Below are 23305 nucleotides of genomic sequence, written 5' to 3'. Positions count from 1 at the left end.
AGCAAACTTCTCAACTTTAACAGCACAACCTATATTTCATTGCTGGTTAACGCTGCTTTAACTCTAAAAATATATATACCATACTGTTAAAACGTCATTTTGTTTAAAACTGAATGCAAGCAGGTGACACAAAACTCCTCTGTTCTGTGAGAAATCAGGATAATGGCTACCTTCCGCTGGACAGTGACCAGAACGGTCAGGCTTCAGGGACTGTTGGCAATATTTTACTCTTTTTTTTTTTTTTAAGTTTATTTATTTATTTATTTGAGAGAAAGAGAGAGAGAGAGAGAGAGAGAGAGAGAGAGCGAGAGAGAGAGCATGCGTGTGCATGTAAGGGAGAGGCAGAGAGAGAAAGAGAGACATAGAGACAGAATCCCAAGCAGACTCCATGCTGTCAGCATAGAGCTCGATCTCATGAACCATGAGATCATGACCTGAGCCCAAACCAAGAGTTGGATACTAAAAGGACTGAGCCACCCAGGTGCCCTGGTAATATCTCATTCTTGATCTAGCTGGTTATATGGGTGTATTTGGTTTATGAAAATCCATCAAACTTTTCACTTATGATCTGTGCACAGTTGGCACTGGCTAAAGATTTAATAATTACCTTTTCTATGCAACACTTCTCTGGTTAGGAACACAGCTGAAGAAAACAAGCCAGGTAAGGCAGTTGCCCAAAATCCAGAAAAAACTGAACTTTGGGGATATGATACAGCTTCCCTCCCATGTCCCACGGACACAAGAAGCACATGACGCACACAGACACATTTCGAGAGTGAGGAAGAAAATAAAAGCTCTGAAGTCTCTGGAGGAAAAAACAAGGGTCACGTGGGGACATGGGGTACAGGTTTCTATGTACTTCATTTCTCCCCCCAGACTGCATCTGATGCCATCCATTTCCAGTTTCATACTGATTAGTGTCTGACAGCCCTGAATGTTTTAGCAAATCTCTGATGGCCTATTTGATCTTCAAGGGATAGCTAAGCTGGATTCTCTGTATCTTCCTGAGACCCCAGAAGGTGGTTTAGGGGCACTGCTCCACCTCTGTCTTTTGTATTTGAGGTTAATGTCATCTGCTTCTTGAGCATACAGGTAGCTGACAAGAAGAATGTCACATGAAAATAACTGTAGTCTTGTGAACTTAAAAATAAATAAATAAATAAAAAAGAAGAAAAGACATGCCCTAGACCTGTTTTGTTCAATGATGTCACTCTTCCAAGCTCCCATTCTACCAATGTATCTACACGTATCTCCCATTCTACCAATGCAAGCAGTCCACGACTCAGTCACTGCTTTTTCTCTCTCTACAAACTGTCAGCACCAAATGAAGGATGCTTCATTAAAAAAAATAATAATAATGTTTATTTATTTTTGAGAGAGAGAGAGAGAGACAGAGCATGAGTGGGAGAGGAGCAGAGAGAGGAAGACACAGAACCCAAAGCGGGGCTCGAACCCATGAGATCATAACCTGAGCTGAAGTCAGACGCTTAATGGACTGAGCCACCCAGACGCCCCAAGGAATTTCATTTTGAAATTTCACACAGATGAAAGAACAGTCCAAGGGACTTCACCTCGAAAAAAGATTTGCTTAGCAACTATGCAAAACAAACAAGGGGAAGATTTAAATACCTCATTGCAATCATCAATCCTTGTTTTCTACCCTCAACATAAATATATATATATATATATATACATATATATATATATATATATCAAACAAAAGGCACATGACCTTCCTCCTATAATTTTGTTCTATGTCTACCTTTCCCCACATACAGAATTTGAATTTTTTTCTTGAGAAAAGACTATGTGGGTTCATAGAAAATATGTACCCTGGAAAGTGAATTAATTGATCTGTGGATGCCTTTCAGTTCAACAAGGAATGATTCTAAGGAATGGCCCTCCTTCCAACCTGTAACTGGTGAGGTTGAGCACGGACCTGATGGACGACAAGCCCGGGGAACCTGGCTGTGCACTGCACCAATCATACTAAGCATTTAGGGTCACCACTATGCACCACAGTCATTCCCAGACCAAATGTGTGGGCCATAATGCAGGGTCACTCAGTATATTACAAACTCATATTCATTTTCAATATGGTGTAATGAATTCAAGATAGATCTAAGTGGGGCAACTGAGAGGCAGGGACCCACTGGGGGAGATTTGGGGCAGGTGAGTTTAGTTTTGCCAGTAAAACATGCACATCATGTATGTGATTATACTCCTGGAGTTCCATGCTATAATTGGGTTTTATATACCATCTACAAAAAACAAAGCTTCCGTGTTCCAGGAGTCTTTTGACTCTCCTTTGTGAAGCACATTGTTTAATGCAATTTAAAGCTTTTCTTTTACCCACTTCTGGTTTTACATCTAATACTATGCCTACCAGTCATGAAAATACTGGAAAACCCCCAAACCAAAAATTAATTCTGCTCTTTCAGCATATATATCAAACAGTAATACGAGGGGTATTACTGGGCTATGATTATATTACATTAATGGCATGTTTTAATTATGTGAAAATTACAGAGTGTGGCCAGTAGAGACATGTTTGGGTTTAACTTACGGAAGCAATCACATTATTTTCGAGTCACATTAGAGACTTTTTCCTGTTACTATCAAGTCAGTTTCTGAAACCCTCCCACCTCAAATAGTTAATGAAGCAATCTATTTAATGGCTCTCTCTGAATGTTATTATAAAGTATCAAGTATTTAGTCAGACAAATTACTTAATTATTTCAACTCTCCCAGCTACTAATTTTGAACATAAGGCAGAGGAATACTGTTTGTACTGTTATTGTAAGGAGGAAAACTGCCCTTTGAAAAATGTCAATCAAATACCTACATATACATGACACACATACAGATACACAAATACTAATATAAAGTAAACCATGTTGCACTTGTCAGCTTCCTGGTATTCATTAATTGCTCCAAAAAGTACCTTGTGAACCAGACGGTTTCAAAAAAAATTTTTTTTGAACACTTGAGCTTGCTGCTGTTTTAATTATTTTACCTAAAGTTTAAAGTGATGAGACGACATCGGGGCAACTTCAAATGGTTATCAGAGAAAGACTAACTCACACCCACTATTGGGCCAACACCAGGTTGACCCCGAACCCTCTAAAATGGCTCCACTTCTTTCACCCAGCAAGTAGCTAACTAATGTATAGGACCCCAGCATTGGTTTTCCAGGCTGCCCTGCCCGAGAGGCCTCCCTCGTGAACGTCAACAGTCAAAAACATTCTGCAAACCACCAAAGGGACCTTGAAGACGCTACTGTTGTTAAAGAATATTTACAGATACACACACTCTCACACATATACACATAGAAGTAAAAGTGTGTTTTCCCATACCTATCCTATTAATAATAAATCCAAGTAAAGCTTAAACGACCTTAAACATTTCTATCTTCACACAAGCCACTGGCAATCTGGAACATGCAATTCTCTCAGAGATAAGTAATACAGGAAAAAGAATGTTCTTCTCTCCGTCAGAAGGCCAAGGCTCTAGGTCCTGATTTTCTCACTCAACAGTTGTGAATCCCAACAATTCATGCATAAGTATCTGAATTCAGGTTCCCACTCCAAATTACTAATGGTAAACCATATTAATGCAGGGATGCAGTCCCCCTGTATTTGCAAGTTTATGTGTGGACACGTCTGTGCACGTGTGTGTGCGTGTTCTTGTTATATTTTTATTTTTTACTTATTTTTTTAAGTTTATTTATTTTTGGAGAGAGAGAGAGCAAAGGCAAAGGGCAGAGAGAGAGGGAGAGAGAAAGAGAATCCCAAGCAGGCTCTATGTTGTCAGCACACAGCCTGACACAGGGCTTGAACTCACAAACCCTGAGATCATGTCCTGAGCCCAAACCAAGAGTTGGATATGTAACCGAATGAGCCTCCCAGGCATGTTCTTTTTAATGACAGTGGGAAGGAAGGAAGGAAGGAAGGAAGGAAGGAAGGAAGGGAGGAAGGAAGGGAGGAAGGAAGGGAGGAAGGAAGTCCTCTTTTCTGTATGGGAGATACAGTTTTACTAATTTTAAAATAGAATTTACAGAGCAAGATCCCTCTTCTCACAGTAAACCCAAATCCATTCATTCAATCACGCACTTACAGTTCCACAGCATAACTGGGTTAACTGTATCATTCAGAAAATATACCAATCTTACCAGTACCTTTTCTACCTGTTTGTGGTCAGAGGCACAAAGACAGGTTTTAAGCACCTAGTAATATACTTATCCTCCAGAAAAAAAAAAAATCATCACTACACTTTCAAGGAAGCTACTTTTCAAATTTCTTTCTGAATAATGAAAGCTACCGGATTATCTAAGAGATTTACCCTCTTCCAAATTTAATTTAAAGCTAAGTCATTTTAGAAACCACAATTACCAACATGCAAGAACCTCTACTTGAAAAATTTGTATAATTTGAACATGGAGAACCAATTGTTTTAAATTTAATAATGCGTTTCCCTCTCGGGCTCAAAGACTAGGAGCAGCCAAGAGCAGAACATAACGTGTGAATTATAAACTTCTGAAAGCAGAAGGTTATAATCAAGATATCGCAGGATTTTTCTTTACAGTGTCTTCTCTAATGCTTTAGCCAATATATTTCTCAATGTCCCAAGAGACTACTTTCTGAGCTTCCTCTCCTCACTGACCCAATAACTTAGACAGTAGGGATCATTTTCTCAAGTCTTTGCTTAAATTTTTCCTTAGAAATTTCACTTGATGAGAAACCCTTCATATGAGCCTGATTTTCATTAGAATACTGACTGCCTGGGATATTCTCAACTGCAGGGGTCATTTTTAGGTTGCGTTTCCTGCCTTTTTCTGCTTCCAGGTTCCAGTGAATCTGCTGGCTTTGTGTAATGAGTGCCCCACCAGCCCCTTCCATCCTGTTATAAAAATCTTTCTGATCCAGCAAGCTCAGCCATGGTTTGAGACGAGCAAGCTCAAGGTCACAGCCCTTCTCTGACCCCAGCATACAGACCACGAGAGGAGTCATACCTTTTCCTCCACAGAGTCTGAGCATAGTCTCAACAGCATGGACTTTGGAACACACAAACCCAGGGCTGCTTTCCCACTGTGGGACTTTTGAGGAAGGCACTTCATCTTTCTGAGGCTCAGTCTCCTCACCTATGAAATGGGGATAACAATACACCCCAGGGTTGTGGCTAAGGTATACTGGGATAACCTATGCAGAGCAGGTGGCAGGGTATAATCCATAGTAAGTCTGAAGCAATTGCTGTTATTATTCTTTGAGTTACTACTCCCTTCTGGGCTACATGGTGTTTGAAGGGATACGAAGCACAGTAACTAAAGGTGAATTCTCCTCTGAGCATGGGAATTCACTTTTAAGTATGTCAGAATATACAATTCTCAATTTCACGGAATCTCAGCATGAGGAGACACCTTGGAGAGGATTTAAGCTAAGCCTCCATTTCCCAGCCCTGGAAACCAGGCCCTGGGAAGGCTCAGACTTGCTCTAGTGACCTGTGGTGCAGGGACAGCACTCCCTAGAATTCAGGTTTGAGGGCGCCAGCCAAGAATTTCCTTTGCGGCTTCTTCACTGAGGAAGTCCAGTGCAAACTGCAAACCCAACCCTCACACCCTTCTAGCTTGTTAGAGCTGATGTCTGCCTGGAATTCAGAATTTTTTCCTAGAGAAGACCACAGGGGGCAGCAGAACCTGGAAGGGGGCACAGACCATGTCTGTGCAGACCAAAATCCCTGAGAGAGTGGGTAGTATTTCTCTGATGCCACTTCCATCCAGAGAGCAATTCTTCCCCAAATCAGAAGGGTCTTGGCACAGTGGGATGGCCAAGAAGAACCTGCAAGTGGCCAAGTGAAGACACCGGCCAAGCAGCTGCTGGTACCCCATTTTTACCAAAGCAGCAGGTCTAGGACCCATGCTAGTGCTGGACCAAACCACTGATAAGGACAAAGCCTCAGGAGTGCCAGTTCATATATCACATCCTTTAAATTGCACGGCCGCTATTTCACCCACAGCTTGGGTGGGTTCCAAGCATCCATCCCGGGGGGTGGGGGGGCACGAATTTCGGATCAGAATGGGATTTGATAAGGGGCATAATAAATCCATATTTCTCTGATGCTTCTTCCCCCCCACCCCCCCGATTCTTCTGTCTGTGCTCTGTGTACTTAATAATGCTTCCAAACAAATCTCTCCAAAGTAGGAAGGAGCGCTTTCAGAAAAATGACAGAAAATGCTAAACAGAAAGTCTGAAGTTTATCCACTAACACCAAGCAGCTGGGCAACTTCTAGAGCACACTCAGTTCTTGCCCTTGACCTCAACCTGTTGAGAATACTGAAAATTGCTATGTAAATGTACACCTGCACTTTCTGGATTCCAAAATTAGCATCTGATTCTATGTAATTATTTCTCTGACAGTCAGTTGTGAACTTCATCCTATAGTTCTTCTTTGAGGAGGCTCAAAAACTTAAAACTTTACATACACCTAGCACGAGGGCACTATTTTTTGCTTAGACATGTAAACAAGTCAAATTAAGTATTTCATTTAATCTAAGCAATTAAAATTTATGATCATATAACAGAAGACCCAGGAGGGTAAAACACATTACAATGAAAGAGAAGGTGAATATTTAACAGACTGTCCCTATTATCAACACATAAGATATTTTTATTCAAAAGTATCAGGAATGAGGCATGAAATCTGAAAATCAATTAAGTTTCTCAAAGGGCAAATATTTCTAAGTTTTTTGGAATGCAACCCATCGTGTATCTATCTAAGCAGCAGATGCAGGAAACTGAGAATTAGTTTGTCAATTTAGGGAAGATTTAAGTGCTTGGCAAATGCTTGGATACATTCTGGACCCACAGTACACAATTGCAGTTAGTATAAGCAATAGATAAGAGACTCACACAGGTAAATCATCTCAGAAAGAGAATCTCAGGGGGAAAAAAGCTCTAGAGAAACAAGCACCTAGAAGAATTTCTCAGCAACCCCTTCGCTATTTAACCTATCTCACTGGCTGACCAGAAATCCTTCCCGACACCAACTTAATTGTTCACCCCCTTCTTACATGTCCTCATCAGTAACTGAGTCTAGTTGATTGACTCCCCTTCCCTGCCTAATAAATCTGTTCACATATTTTCAAACATTAAGTTATCTCAGGCTTGAATCCTCCTGCCTGCATATCCTCACTTTATCTTTACTTCCTAGATGGCGTGCACAACATAAGAAACCCCCCAAATGCTGGTCTCTGCTCTGAACACTCTCCAACAGTCTCTACCTTCTGTTTGAACTCTGGGGCTCAGGATTCCACAAAGAGCTGAGGCTCCTACCACACGTTCGTCAAGAGACTTACCTCAAAACTAAGCGGCAGCTGCATTTTACAAAAAGGTAAAATGCTAAAATTCATATCAATCACAATAAAAACTGGATCAAGAATTCCAACATGTTTGAGTGCCCCCATTTTTCACTGTGGCTACAAAATTCAAGGCGACTGCCCTACTATTTTAGGTTGTTCTCCATTTTCATCATAATATTCATTCACCATTGTCATCAGCTTTTCTAAACCTTTAGTAGGAAATGCAAACCCCGGAGTGTTGCAAAAGTCTGGCGGTCAAGTTCAGAAAAATAATGGAGGAGGAAAGTGGGTAAAAATAAGTTCAAGGCCATTTAAAGGAAGTGTTAGCCCTAAGTTTGCAACAACGGGATCACACACAGCATTTCAGGTTTTGAAATTCGTCGTTAGTCACAATTATTTCAAAATTGCAAAAATATGTTGAGCAAAATTTCAAAAAGAAAAAAAAAACTGTAAATATCTAGTAACCCGCACGAGGCTTTTTAAATACGTACAAAGCACTTCACTCACAATGTGTTGCAAGCGCTCCAACAATACCCTCACCCAAGCAGCCAGTCCCCGTGGGAGATCAGCAAGCCCCTTCGCTGTTAGAACACAAACGGTACAGAAAACAAAGATTGCTACCAAATATGGTTTGCGTCTCCTCCAATTTTCAATATGACCCTGTAAAAATAAGTTCACAAAAAACCAGCCAAGCATTACTTTTCTCCCAAAGTGCTTCTCGGATTATAAAACAGCTTTGAAAGTTCAGCCTGACAAAACAAATATGGTACTAGGAGGAGAGACCTGGAAGGCAACCACAAAAAGTCTCATTTAAATTCCTGGAAAGCGGGGCTTCTCCAAACACAGCTATTCAGCTCGCTTTGGAAGGCATCACTCGCTGCGAGCCACAAGTTGAACTTCACTCCCCGCCCCAGCAGCACCGTCACATCCGAAAGAGACGGGTGTTAAGGTTGCTTACTCAAAAGAATTCATCAAATATCTTCTCCCTACACGGTGAAAAGTGTAACAACTTAAAAGCAAGAGTTTTCCCCCAGCAAGCGCGTAAGAATTAACACCCGGGTATTTGGGATTCTAAGGATCCCTTCTGTCCCTAAACATTATACCTACAGCAAACTAGAAACCAATAGAACACACTTTAAGCCTTAAGAAGCGCAGTCTTGCATGGGGGTGGGGTCAAGAAAGGCAATTAAAAATCTCGATTTCCTCCCAGAGCCAAATTAAATAAAATAAAGGATCGCCGTTTTATTGATTGAACCGCAGGAGCACAACTGTGTCTGCCCGTCCCCAAAGCTCAAGCCCTCAGGTTCACTCACCCTCTCGAAGAATGTCCTGCTTCTCCCCCAAAACCCTCAGCGTCCCCTCACCCCCCTACACAGGTCTGGCTCCCGGCCACCGAGTCTAACTCCGTGCCGAGCAGCGCACAGGCTGCGGCGACCCGAAGGCAGACGTCGCCCCACCGCCCGAGCCCCGCGCCCTCCCCTACCAACCTTCTCCGGACGCCGCGCCTCGCACCGGCCGACCCCGCGGTGCTCCGCGCTCCCCCGTCCGCGCGGCGCTGGAGTCGGAGACGTGCGTGTCACATTTTATTCTCCGGCAGCCGCTCGGGCGCGCGCGCCACGCGCTCCCACACTCACACGGCCGCCCGCGGGAGCCGGGACCCGGGGCCGGGGGCGCCCGACGCGCGCCGCGGAACTTGGGGGCTGCGAACGCCGAGCGCGCGGCTCAGATCCTGCTGCCGGTGGCCACCCCCGCCTCTGCCGCGCAGCCTCCCCGCGCCACCTCGGGAGCCCCGAGCGACCCGCGCTCGCGTCCCGGGCGGCCTGCGGGATCACCTCCCCCGGGCCAGAGCTGCTCGGCGGCGGGCGGCAGCTGCGGGCGCGGCGGGTGCTCGGCCTCGGGCCGGCGCGGCGCTGCGCTTAGCCCCGCGCCGCGCGCCTCATTGTTCCCGGCAGCGCGGCGGCGGCGGCGGCGCGGACGGCGGGAGGGACCGCGGCCCCGAGCCCCGGGGCTAGGCGGAGGCTCCCGGCCCCCGCGCTGAGCTTGCGCCGCGCCCCGCCCCCGAGCTCCGCGCGTCCCCCCCGCCCGCCCAGGGCCCCCCCCACTCCCGCTCCCTCCGCCCGTCCCCCACTCCTCCCCCTTCCCGGCCTCGGCTCACCTAGCGGCCGGGCGCCGGGAAGTTGCACCGTCCGCTCCCCGCGCCCCTGGCCCGCCAGGCGGGGTGCACGGCGGGACGGTCCCCGGCTGCGCGCCGAGCCCTGCCTCTGGCAGAGGAGCGACTGCAGACTTGGGCTGCGTGGGGCGGTGCGGGCGGCGCGGCTGTCTAAAAAGGCATGCCTCTCCCTGGCCGCCGCCTGCAGCCAGCCCTAGTTCCTCCGAGGGTTACCTGCACCCGCACCGCCCTGGGCGCCCGGCGGGCACGCAGGTCCCGCGGGCGTCAGGGATGCAGGAATGTGAACAGGCTGCGAGTGGCCCCGCGGAAGTGAGTCTTTGTGTTCCCCGCTTGAACACACCCTCCCGCCTCGCCGCAGGCCGGGCTACCTGCGCAGGAGGCAGCGCCCGAGAGCCGGCCGGGTGGGGCGCGGGGGAGCGCAGCATCCTCCCCGGCCCGCTGACTCCCTTTGTTCCGCCCGCGCGGCCGCCGGCTCCTCGCTCCGGGGAGCTTCTCCGGGGCGCCCTGGGGTCGGGGTTGGACTTGGGGACGAGCCACTTTCCACTTGCGAAGGGCCGCCCGCCAAGTCCCAGGAAGGAATTTCGTCGAGGCCCCCACCTAGCCGCCCCCTCCCCACCGCCCGCCCCTAGCCCTGGGAGGATTGGAAAGTTCTCGGGACGGTGGCGCCAGAGGCTGCTAGCTGGGCGCGTGGAGAACCCGCCGAGGAAGCGGGCGGCGACTGTGGGCCAGGCAGCTGGAGGCGGTGGGTGGGGCCGCCGGGAGCCGCAGATCAGGTGTCCGTCTGCTCGCGTGCGGAATGTCCATTTGTCACCGCGGCCCTCCTGCCCCTCCCGGGAGGCCGCAGCTGGTCCCGGGACCGGAGACCGCGCCGCCCTTTGTTTGCTGGTTAAACACGCTCCTTTGAACTTCAACGTGGCTCGCAGCGTGCGTGCGTGTGGCTTTGGGCCTCCGTCTTTCCCCGGGGGTCCTCTCGCTGACCGTGAGCTGTACCGGTGTGGGGGAGCCTCCAGCTGGAGTTAGGTTGAGTCGGATGATATTACCAGATAGCGCCCATCCACCTCAGAGGGACAGGTTGCCCACTGTCCTCTCCATCCTAGGGCCCTGCAGGGGCTCACATTTTGGAGACACAAATCCGTCACTAAATATACCATTTTAAAATTTGCGTGTACGTTCGTTTAACTGAGGCTTTTTAGAGTAAAACAATTACCTGGATACCCAATTCAGTCAGTGTTACCGAGTGACTGTGGGTTGGGGACTGGGTTCAACAGTAGACCTGTTAAGGTGAATAAAATCTCTTTCCTACCCTCAAAAGGCTTGCAGAAATGTAAAACATCACGAGGGTTCGACTAAAACTGGGCAAAATGCGTTGCACTCAATCAAAAGCGTGGGCCGAAAAAGCTTACTCAGTATTTCCCCAGTTACATTAATGGTTTCTGACACTTGGAATTCTGCAGAACTGCACGAAGGGGTAATGTGTCACACGGATTTAACAGCAACAACAACGACTCTGTTTCACAAATGTGAAATATTATAGTGTGGCTAAAAGTAACTTTTAAAACAAGAGAGACATGATAGAGGCCATTGGCTGGTGGGGGAAGGAAGTAATGCAGAAAAATCTACCCCTTATCAGCTGAGAGGCCTTGAGCCAGTCACTGTCTTGTTTTCTCCTTTGTCTAACACATATAATAGTGCCTACCTTCAAGATTTGTTGTAAGAAGTAGAGATTACGTGTTGAAAGTGTCTCCCCTAGTGCCTGGAATCTGATACTTAATAGTAGTAATTCATAAACAATAGTGTTAAATACTTTGGTGAAGTAAAGGAATAATTTTTATACACTTCTTGTGCTGTATTTGTATTTTATACACTTCCGTTTCTTTGCATTCTTGCTGCAAAAGTTGATGTTGACTACCTTAAAGAAGTCTTAATGAGGGGCGCCTGGGTGGCGCAGTCGGTTAAGCGTCCGACTTCAGCCAGGTCACGATCTCGCGGTCCGTGAGTTCGAGCCCCGCGTTGGGCTCTGGGCTGATGGCTCAGAGCCTGGAGCCTGTTTCCGATTCTGTGTCTCCCTCTCTCTCTGCCCCTCCCCCGTTCGTGCTCTGTCTCTCTCTGTCCCAAAAATAAATAAACGTTGAAAAAAAATTTTTTAAAAAAAAGAAGTCTTAATGAGAAGTTAAATAAGAGTAGCCATGGGGGCTCCTGGGTGGCTCAGGTGGTTAAGCCTCCGACTCTTGATTTCAGCTCCGTCATGATCTCACTGTTCAGGGGAAGGAGCTTGCTTCCGCTGCTTTGGGCTCTGTGCTGACAGCATGAAGCTTGCTTGGGATTCTCTCTCTCCTTTCTTTGCCCCTCCACTGCTCTCTGTCTCTCTCTCTCTCTCTCTCTCTCTCAAAATAAATAAATAAACTAAAAAAAAAAAAGAGTGGCCCAATAACAATTAACTTGATGCTTGTAGAAAAATTACCACCTGAAGGCAAATATGCAAATCATTGTTGTAAAATTTTAAGTGGATTGTATTTATTATTTATGATTGGGGGTAGTAAATGAAATGATGCTAAACTAACTTAATCTGTTGCTTCCTGAAGAAATCAGAAAGCCAGTTGATGTACATAAAACTATCAACTGATGATTATTTCTGTTAAAGTGTAACGATAAATAACATATTTGGTATCTTTTAGTTTCATTGCCTAGAAGGTACACCAAGTAGGAACAAATGATTTAATTTTTGTGTTAGTCTACTGATTTGTAAGAAATTCCAGGGCTCATCTGACACTTTAATATCCCTTTCCTCAAACAAAACAAAACCCAACAAAGAGCCAGAATAAACTTACTCCTGCAAATAAGAAAATTCCTGCATCAGAAGCCTGCTTGCTAGTATCCACTTACTTATAAAAACTTCAATTTCTTTTTCTGTTTTTAAACTCCAGGCTCCTCCCCTGACCTTTTTTTCACATCCACTCTTGACCGATGGTGGGCTGTGTTTCACAGGAAACATTCCGTTTTCAGAAACTTGTTATTGGTAAGCAGTCAAATCGGGAGGCTGGGTGAATCTCTCAGCAGAGAAGTATTTGAGCTTGGGTAGGAACTGAAGAGTCAATATTTCCTAACTGTACCATTGCTGAATCTGGGGGTTTGTTTTCACTTAAAGTACTGTTCATAGAAAATATTTCTCTCCTATTTATTTTGCCATTCTGCTGTCACAGTAAACCCAGGGATTCTTTTACAGATGAGGAAACTGAGGGTGGCAAGTTTTGTTTTGTTTTTTTTTTGTTTTTTTCCACTTCTCCAAGCATGACATCTTCTGGTTCTGATTTACTTGTGATTGCTGTTCTACAAATGCATTTAGTACCTCAGGGAGGGAAATCACCTATAGATGTGTTCATACTTCATCAGCGAAACAATTCTGTATGTGGTCGGTGTAAAAAATGAATTTCAGATACTCATTTGTTTGGATCCCATATACAATGCAAAGATCAGGAAGAAACATTTGTTTTCCAGCCAACCCATAGATTTTTAAAAATAAGATTAATTAATTTACTCTTTAGAAATGTTAATAAGGAAACAGACCAGTATTAAGAAGAAATAGCCTTGAGTGTGTGGATGTGTGTAGAAGCTGGAATCCTGGCCATACAGGAGTTCCCTCCCCCATTCCTTCAATATTTGCAGGTGGAGAAAAAAAAAATCTTTGCTAGCATAAGAAAGATAGCTTTTCAGCATGTGATATGGAGGAGAGGACAGAGAAATGCAATTGGTTGCCCTTAGGCTTGCCCCGTCCACAGTTTGCACCCCTTCTAGCCTGCCCTTGGACTCCAGGCAAGGTCACTGAGCTGGCCTCAAGGTGGGGTCAGGAGGTCACAACCTGACCTCCCATAGGCCATCCCTACCTTTCATACAGAGCAAGATGAGAACAGGTCAGGTGTGAATGTTTTCTTTTCCTAAACTTTTCCTTCCTATCTGAAGGACTAGATGGAAAGCCAGGAGCTCTGGGCTTTGCTTCTGACCTTGTCACACTTAGTGAATTTGTTTGAATTTTCTGTACCTCAATGACCTCACCAACACTACAGATTAACCCACTTCACAGTTATCTACAAGAATCTGACCTCACGTCGCAAGCTTAGAAACATTTGCCAGGGTACACAGTTTCTGTAAAGGCTTTCCTGTGAATTGTTTTCCTGGATTTTCCACAACTCTGAATGAGGAAGTGAAGGTATGCAGGGGCAGAGTGAGGTGGCCCCATCACTTCTTAATTGTGTGGTAATAAGAATACCTAGTCACTAAAATTTTAGGGCCTGTGTTCTAAGTCCTTTATAAGCATGAACTCACTCAATCCTTACAGTAAGGGTTTTAAAACTCCTTTTCCATCTTTAACCTTTTCTTTTGAAATAACCTCAGACTTAGAGAAAAATGGGGTAAGTAATACCTCCCCCCACCACTCCCCACATATTGACACTTTGCTGTGTTTGCTTTCCCATTCCTTTACCTTCTCTTCATGTCCCTGTCCTCCCCACCCCCCCCAGCAGTCGAAGCGTGCATTGCATACATCATGCCTCTTTTACCCCTAAACACTTTGCTTTAGTTTTCTGAAAACAGGGACGTTTTCTTACATAACCAAAGTGCAACTATCATACTTAGGAAAATAAAATTGGTTATACTGTTGTCTAATCTCTGACTGTATGCACATGTCAATTGTCCACTAATGTCCTTTATATCAGGTGAAGGGGTTCAGGACAGCCCCCCCCCCAAGAATGTGCCCCTTTGGCATGTGGATTATTTGGAGCTCAAGATAATTGAGACCCGGTGGGCTCAAGAGAAACTTTTGCCCCTCCCTTAAGTATCCAGAAGAATCTAAATTGGAGGATCTTACCAGAATAAGGGTTATTAACAAAGATACATTTTATCTGAGTGACCCATCTGTATGGCAGGGCAAACATCTAATTACCAAACATCTGCTGTCTTATCACTTGTGAAGTGCCTTTATTTCCCCTGAAACCCCAGACCCCTGCCTCCTTCTGCTTGGTTCTGGATGACATAGATCCATCATTTTACCCCACTGTCTTTGGAATTTCTCTGTGTATGTGATTCCCCATACATACACCTATTACATTTTATTTTCTCCTCTTAATCTGTCTCTCCTTGATTTGATTCTTCGTCCAGCTAGAAGGACCTTGAAGGGGACAGGAAATTCTTACTCCCTGTGAAGGGGGTGAGGCACTCTTGCTCCCTGACACAGGTCATTAAGGAATAATAATAATAATAATGCCCAGAATCCAATCCAGGATCATCTGTTATACTTGGTGTCTTTTTGGTTTCTTTAATCTGGAACATTTTCTTACAGTTTCTTTAACCTCAACACTTTTGCAGAGTTCAGACTATTTATATCATTAGATGCCCTCAAATTAGGCTTGTCTGCTGTTTCCTCACGATTAAATTCAGATTAGTTTCAGGTTATGCTTTTTTCCTTTTTGGCCGGGAATACCAAAGTGTTATGTATCACTCAGAGCATCGTTTCAAAGTTAGGCTTTCTGTGCCTTTGTTCCAATAGCAGTGGGCTTAACTTCTGTTCTTGGCGAAGGTGGTGCCTGCCACCTTGCTCCACAGTGAAGTTACTATTCCTTCCTTTATAATTAAAAAGTAATTTGTGTGGAAATACTTTGAGGGCATGTACATATTCTGTTCCCTTCAAATTTGTATTCACTAGCTTTAATCTCCACTCATGACTCCTACAAGCAATGGTGGCACCTTTTTTTCTTTACACTTAGTTGTTGGCATGTTGCCACAGAAAGAGCTGTCCCTTTCCCCCATTTATTGATTTTATAGCAGGATTTTGATATGAGCATTTTTTGTTGCCCTCTTTCTAAAGACGATGAAATGAAGGGTCACAGAGAGGGGATGCGGATTGTCCTGGATCACACATCTATTAACTGTCACTTGGGCAAGGTAGTGCCTCTGATTTCTCTCTTTCAGTTTATTTATTTAATTAAAACCATTTTTTTAATGTTTATTTTTGAGAGAGAGAGAGAGAGAGAGAGAGAGAGAGAGAGCAGGGGAGAGACAGAGAGAGAGAGAATCTGAAACAGGGTCCAGGCTCCGAGCTGTCAGCACCACACAGCCTGATACGGAGCTCGAACCCGTGTACTCTGAGATCATGACCTGAGCCGAAGTCAGACACTTAACCGACTGAGCCACCCAGGCATCCCAGTTTATTTATTTTTGTGAGAGACAGAGTGGGGCAGGGGAAGAGAGAGAGAGGGAGAGAGGGAATCCCAAGCAGGCTCTACGCTGTCAGCACAGAGCCCAATGCCAGGCTTGAACTCACAAAACTGTGAGATCATGACCTGAGCCAATGCTTAATGCCACCCAGGTGTCCCATCTTTCCTCATCTATAAAATTAAAACAATAATCCATGTTTTGAGGCTGTTTGGAGAATTAAATGAGATAGTGACTCCGAAGTGTCTACCCCTATTGAACATATAGTAATGGTCATTAAGATGATGGGAATATGCCCATTTTGTGGAAGAGGAAATCTGGTTATAGAGGGTAAGAGAAGTGTGTAAGACTTGTTATCAAGGGACATTGTGACCTTGAAATCTTTCCTTCAGCAACTATTATTTGAGTGCTAGCTGTCTACCAGGTTCGGTTCTAGGAGCTGTGGCTGTAGAAGTCAACGACACAACATGCGCTTGCTCTCGCTGCCTCTTTTTCCCAGGTGAGACTAAATATACGAACCAACAACAGCCAGATCGTATGTGATGATGAAACTCTGACTCACAATCTGCAGCAACCAAACCAGGAAGCCAGACCTTTGTGTGATCCACCCCAAACAGTCAGGGCTTCATAACTGCCGGCTTCTCCAATTTTTGTCCCCACTTTCAATTTAAGACCTTATGTAGAAAGCCAAATATGCTCCTCTAACCAATCACATGGGATGCCCCATGTCTAGTTACTCCATGGTTATAGATTACGTCCCCCCAAAATTCATGTGTTGAAGCCCTAACACCCTGTACCTCAGAATATGACTCAGTTTGGAGACAGGGCCTTTCAAGAGGTGATTGATTAAAATAAAGTCATTAAGTGGGCTCCTAATCCAGTCTGACTGGGGTCCCTATGAGAAGGAGAGGGTAGGATACACAGAGAGACATGAGGGTTCCCTCTCACGGAGGAAAGACCATATGACACAGCCAGAAGCTGGCCATCTGCAGGCCAGGAAGAGAGGCCTCAAGGGACGCACCCCTGCCACTCCTCAATCTGGGATTTCCCGCCCTCAGAACTGGGAGATAATGGATTTCTGTTGTTTAAACCACCCCCTCTGTGGTATCTTATTCTGGTGGCCCTAGCAGGATTGCACACCGCCTACAGCTTCCTCTGGCTGACAGTGTCACTCAGGGCACCCCTGAAGCCACCTCTTTTTTCCATTTTAAGGCTTTCCCCCTCCTCAGCCTGCCTTTGAGTCCTTGCCAAATGCCTATGATGGTGGCTGACTCCCTCCCTTGAGCCAGCTCCCAGCAAATAGCCTTTGTCGGTTCTCATTTAGGTGGGCTTCATTTATTTCCACACAGGAAGGGGGAAGACCCATCAGCGCATTACCTGAAAAATACCTAATCCCACCCCCAATCCTTGGCAGGCTATGGAGGCAGACCAAGGCTAGTCAAGAAACTTCCTTTCTAAACACAGTGATTCAGGAACAAACAGCCCATATGTGCTGATTCTTTGATTACCTGTTCAAAGGCCTCTCTTCTAACAAACTAGCAATATAATTAATTAAAACCCTACCTCAACTACTGGGTAATTTTCCCATTGATTGGTCTTGCAATTTGTTATACATCCCTCACAAAACACTAATCATTTTAAGGTGAAGCAGCCTATCCCGACATATAATTACAACAGAGGTGAAAACACCGTTCCATTTCAGTGTCTAAATCCTACAGCAATTTACACTTTTCTCAGTCAATACTAGAAATGGTACAAAATAGCTTTAGCTATAGAAACTAATGGATAATAATGGCACTAATTTAAGAGCCACCAGAAGCATGAATACAAAGTAGAAACTTTGCACCAAAGTTTTCTTTAAAAAAAAAAAAAGAAGAAAGAAAACCTACCAACCTGTTAGCTTTTTAAAAGAAGTGCTAAGTCGTCTTGATATTTCTCTTGTTCGGTTCAAGTTATTCTCCCCAACGTGTTTCTCATCTAACACCGTCTAAAATCAATTCTTGCATGACTGGGGTTGATTGTAAGGTATATATTAAATACTACAATTTTTATTTATTTATCTATCTATCTATTTATTCATTTATTTTTAAAGTTTATTTATTTATTATTTTTCTGGGAGAGAAAGAGACTGCATGAGCGGGGCAGGGGCAGAGAGAGGGGGCGGAGAGAGAATCCCAAGCAGGTTCCACATTGTCAGCAAAGAGCCCCATGCAGGGCTTAAACTCACCAAACCTGTGAGATCGTGACCTGAGCCAAAACCAAGAGTCAGACGCTTAACCTACTGAACCATGCAGGCACCCCTAAATAGCACGCTTTTAGACAGCTATACTTCTCTCAATTCGAAAATCAACCAAAGTGAAAAAGAATCACCAAAGCAAACTGTATCCTGTTACAGGCAGGAAATAATTTGTAGATTTTTGACTGACTTGGCTAAGGGGAACCAATTACCTCATGGCATGTAAAAATATTAGAAGGACACAATCAAAGTCTGTTGCCTTATTTGTTCAGCTGGATCTTATGGTGCAAGTATTGATGACACAGTGAATAATTTATTCTTCTGAAAATGTTAGCACTTTTAAAATCTTACCTCTTTTTCTCTTTGTTTCTTTCTACCTTCCTTCCTTCCTCCTTCCCTCCATCCCTCCCTTCCTCCCTTCCCTTCTTCCTAGTTTACATGGATTCTGGAAGATGCTGTTATCTATGGAATCATTGAGATATGGTAAAAGAAAAATACACATATTCATGATTTTACTCTCTTTTTTTTTTTTTTTTTTTGAGAATAACTTAACACTCTTGAAGGACACCTGGGTGGCTTAGTTGGTTAAGGGTCTGACTCTTGGTTTTTTCTCAGTCATGATGTCACAGTTCATGGGTTCGAGCGCATCGGGTTCTGCGCTGACAGTGTGGAGCCTGCTTGAGATTCTCTGTCTCCCTTTCTGTCTTCCTCCCCCTTGCTTGCACATGCCCTTTCTCTGTCTTTCAAAATAAATAAATAAATAAAATAAACTTAAAAAAAAAAAAAGAACGCTTTTGAAGGAAGAGTCCAAGATGGGTTGCATTCCACAGGCATCTTCCTGAACGAGAGAGCAGCCCCCTCTATGTGTGGCCAGGGTTTGGGGGCCTCAAGACCCTCCCCAAAAGAGCTCTTGAAGTCAAAACTATTTTCCTAATAATACTGGATATTATTTTCCTTTTTCATTCTCATTCTGTCATGAGCGTGCACTGGTTTTCTAGATGCAGGGTGACATGTGACATGTGATATTGCAGCAGATTGATGGCAGAAGCAGCTGTGAATTCACCTGTATTTTCAATCAGACATTAAAGCAGTTTGCAAAAGTGTCGAGCAATGTGGTTCTTCTTCCTAGATTTTGTTTTGCTTTGTTTTGAAAACTAGTTACTTTGTCACAAAAACATGTGATTTATGTTAACATACAATAGCTTTATATTATTGTTACTTTTTTAACTTTCAAAAAAATTCCATTATAAACACACAGTGTTATATTAGTTTCAGGTGTACAATGTAGCGATTCAACACTTCCAGACAACACCCATACTCATCATCACAAGTGCACTCCTTCATCCCCATCACCTATTTCTCCCATCCCCCCACCCACCTCCCCTCTGGTAACCATCAGTTTGTTTTCCATAGTTAAGAGTCTGGTTTTGTTGTTGTTGTTGTTTGTCTCTTTGTTTGTTTTGGTTCTTAAATTCCACATATGAGTGAAATCACATGGTACTTGTCTTTCTCTGATTGACTTATTTTGCTTAGCATTATACTCTCTACACCCATCCATGTTGTTGCAAATGGCAAGATTTCATTCTTTTTTATGGCTGAGTAATATTCCATTGTGTATATATACCAGATGATATCCATTCCTCTATCAATGGATACTTGAGCTGCTTCGATAATTTGGCTATTGTAAATAATGCTGCAATAAACATAGGCGTGCATATACTTTTTCACATCAGTATTTTCATATTCTTTGGGTGAATACCTGGCAGTACAATTGCTAGATGGTAGGGTAGTTCTATATTTAGCTTTTTGAGAAACGTCCTTACCGTTTTCCACAGTGGCTGTACCAGTTTGCATTCCATTCAACAGTGCACAAGCGTTCCTTTTTATCCACACCCTCACCAGCACTTGTTATTTCTTGTGCTTTTTTATCAGTTATTGTTATTTTTAAATTAATTAAATATTAAAAATATTTTGGCTTAATTTTGGTAAATATGCAATAAAGTTTGAGAACCACTAAGCTACAGCATTAGAGCACATTTGATCATGAAAATGTCCTGAAATGTGGTGAGGTCCTGGATTAGTGGACTCGGCTTGTCCCCCAGGCCTTGTGTGAACTGGTTCTCCTGCCGCTTCCCTCCTCCTAGCACAGCACTTCTTTGGCTCCCTCCACTTAGGGGTCTTCTGGTCACTGGGCCTTTGCTTGCTCACTTCCTAACCTTTACATCTCAGTTTCAATCTAAATTTTTCCTGAAAAAAAAATGCCCCCAGACCATGTTAAGTACTTTTCAGATATAACTTCATGGGGCACCTGGGTGGCTCAGTCGGCTAAACGTTGGACTTTGGCTCAGGTCATGATCTCACGGTTTGTGAGTTCAAGCCCCAAGCCCTACATTGGCTTGCTGCTCTCAGCATAGGCCTTGCTTGGGATACTCTGTCTCCTTCTCTCTCTGCCCCTCCCCTGCTCACGTGTGTGCACACTCTCTCTCTCCCTCTCAAAAATAAAGAAACATTAAAGAAATAAAATGCAATTCATGGCACATGGTACTTTTCTTCTGTTGCGTGTAACAAAACTATATTCACGTTCAAAATACTTGTCAAGTAATATTTTTTGAGTGTCTTCTATATGCTGGGGCCTGTTCTAGGGGCTGAGAAACATGAGTGAAAAACATAACAATAATCCCAGGCCTTGTGGAGCTAATGTTCTGGTGCAGGGTGGGTAGGAAACAGACAATAAGCAAATAAACAGATAAATTATATAGTATGCCAGATGATAATAAGAGCTCTAGAGATTAATAAAACAGGGAAGGAATATACAGGGTCCTATCAGTGGGAGAATTGCTATTTTTAAAAGGTTGATCAGGGAAAGCCTCACAGAGAAGGCAAAGGAGCAAACCTCCCTGGAGAGGGCCCCAGAACAGTAGAAGAGGGAACAGCAAATAGCAATGATAATGGATGCTATTCATTTGTTAAATATTATAAGGAGGTATATATTTTTAAAGCACAAGTATCTAATTTCTGTGGCATCCCATTTCCCTGTTTGAATCAATAAAAACAAGGATGGCATCTCTTGCATTCAGTGCTCTGAGAATGTCTGCTAGGTGCAATCAACAGGGCTAGCTGCGTCCAACTCTCTTCTGTCCACCCTTCAGCCCCGCCCTAAGGCACGGATTCACCCTTGGTCCTGAAACCGGCTCTTCCTGGAATCTCTGTGGGTCCTTCTCTCCACCCGTGTCATTTAACATTGACAGAGAAATAAACCAGTGAGGGATACCAGCAGAAGTACTAAAGGTTACTGGCATCTGGAGTAAAACTGAACTTTAATTCATCCTTCTCATCTAACACCGGTGAAGAGAATTCTAAACTCGAGTCTGAAGATAGCTTGGTTAATGGCATCATCGTCCACCCTGGAAGCTGAAAGTGAAACAACACCCCTCCCTCTCTATCCTTAATAACTAGTTAGCTTCTTAAGCTCCTGTATTTGCCTCTTAAAATGTTCCTTTCCTTTTCCATTGCTTTGGGTCAGATTCTTAGCATCTTGTGCTGAAATTAGCTTACAGTCTGGTCTTTCCACCTCCAGTTCTCCCTGATTCAATCCATCCTTCATAGCCACCATATTGTGTCCCATATAAATATATATATATATATATATATATATATATATATAATTACATATAAGTATACATAATATATATCTTTTACATATTACATGTACATATGCATATTTTATTACATATAAATATATCTACTCATTTATATTTATAATTTTATATATTATATAAAATCATATATGATATATTTATTCATTCATTTATATCATATACATTTTTATAACTGTAATTTTAGATTTACTTATATGTATAATATATATTTTTCAGATATATTAAGTATAATACATACCTGAATTCATCTATTTCTATGATAGCTATGTCTACATATTATTGAAACATATCTACATACAGATTTGCCAGTCTGCCCTTCCTCCTTTAAAATCTTCTTTGGCTCTCTAATGCTTTGAGAATAAAAGCACTTTTAAAGTGATGTTCAGAGTCTTTCTCTGCTAGTTCAAACCTCATCTTCTGGCCTCATTTTCTACCATTTTTCTCATAAATATGCAATTTTTCTCCATATTGGAAAAATAACCAAATTGGTTATTCCTGAAAAGAATATTCAATTTCAGTGTGTCTTTCTTTTTTCTTTAATTAGATCCATGGTTCTCAAAATGTGTGCAGAGGGGTTGTTGGTGCCACAGCAAACTAAGCGAGATGCTGCAGGAATATTTTAGATTCTCAAGGGAAACACAGTGGTACCTGATACCTGTAGGATAATGCAGTTCAGGCAATCTCAATGCTAGATTGTGCTACATTGTTACTGGTGATATCTCATCTTTTTGAAGTTGTGTTTCCAGCAGTTGTTGTGATTGAATTAAGTATCATGTACAAGCTAAAGTGAAACCAGAAATGAAAGCAGCAGTGTTCGATCTGATTTCATGTGTGAGAAGTTGTGCAGTGCCCAACTGAAACACACATTATTGAATAATTTTGGATATTTAAGAAGGAAGAGAAAACATGTTGTTTCTTCAATTTATATGAATTGTTTTCCAAATAGCTACAGTGGATTTGGGTTGTTTGTAGTAGTTATGTTCCAGAATGTTCCCACAAACAGTGAATTCACAAATACTGAATCATTGCTCTGAGAGGAAATACAGGGTTGGTTCCTGGGAGGTCCTGACCACAACATTTTCATCAACTGATCAATTTTTAAGCGTGTTTATTAGTGGTTTTGTTTAAAGGCATCTTATGTAGTATACATTGTTGAGTCTTTAACATTCATTGAACTCACAGCTCCTGGGAGTAACGCATTGCTGAAGGAAGTTTAACACACGTATTTTCTCTGTAGGGCACCTCAGAACCTTCCAGCCCTTAGGAACTTCAGTGCTATACTTGGGGTGTTTTAAACGGCAACGTCACCAGTGAAAAAGCACAGAAATGTGAGAAATATGGCACTTAATAAACACTTAAGGACCTTGTTTACAGAGAGCTGAAACAAGAAGGCAGAGCGTCATCTTGTTTGACTCAACTGGAAACATGTTCTCAAAATTTGACTCAAGATTTTCAGTGCTCCGTGTGTGTCTGCAAATGACCATGGAAGTGTCGTGAGTATTGATTTGGGGATGAGTGATACATGGAGCAAGTAGGTGAATTTGCAAATATATAGACGCCACGAATAGTGAGGATCAGCTGTGTGAAGATGTCAGACTGCATATACTTTTAAAGTTGTTCGTCCTAATTAATTAATACATGAATCAAAACTATTAGACGTTCCTTCTGGCCTAGAGGCATCT

General features: G+C 43.4%; 1 protein-coding gene across 2 annotated transcripts in view; it reads right to left on the bottom strand.

Moving 5' to 3' along the window:
- Window positions 1–9612, bottom strand: part of ST6GAL2 (ST6 beta-galactoside alpha-2,6-sialyltransferase 2) — an 85334-nt gene extending 75722 nt beyond the window's left edge. Inside the window, exon 1 of one of the 2 annotated variants that reach the window (XM_047854374.1) lies at window positions 9510–9612. The gene's annotated coding sequence lies outside the window, so the exon portion shown is untranslated. Of the gene's footprint in view, window positions 1–8841; window positions 9209–9509 lie in introns of those variants that run through there. The other variant, XM_047854373.1, reaches the window with a different exon arrangement.
- Window positions 9613–23305: the final 13693 nt, after the last annotated feature.

This window comes from Prionailurus viverrinus, chromosome A3, assembly GCF_022837055.1.
Source record: "Prionailurus viverrinus isolate Anna chromosome A3, UM_Priviv_1.0, whole genome shotgun sequence".
Classification (NCBI taxonomy): Eukaryota; Metazoa; Chordata; class Mammalia; order Carnivora; family Felidae; genus Prionailurus; species Prionailurus viverrinus.
This window is presented reverse-complemented; position numbering and strand designations above follow the sequence as displayed.